Below are 313 nucleotides of genomic sequence, written 5' to 3'. Positions count from 1 at the left end.
TGACAAAATTCAACATCCATTTTTGATAAAAACTCTCCAGAAAGCAGGAATAGGAAGGAACATACCTCAACATAATAAAAGCTATATATGACAAACCCACAGCAAACATTATCCTCAATGGGGAAAAATTTAAAGCATTTCCTCTAAAGTCAGGAAAAAGACAAGGGTGCCCACTCTCACCATTACTATTCAACATAGTTTTGGAAGTTTTGGCCACAGCAATCAGAGCAGAAAAAGAAATAAAGGAATCCAAATTGGGAAAAAGAAGAAGTAAAACTCTCACTATTTGCAGATGACATGATCCTCTACATAG

This window comes from Bison bison, unplaced genomic scaffold, assembly GCF_000754665.1.
Source record: "Bison bison bison isolate TAMUID 2011002044 unplaced genomic scaffold, Bison_UMD1.0 scf7180017864472, whole genome shotgun sequence".
In the NCBI taxonomy this organism is placed as follows: Eukaryota; Metazoa; Chordata; class Mammalia; order Artiodactyla; family Bovidae; genus Bison; species Bison bison.
Note: the sequence above shows the minus strand (reverse complement) of the source record.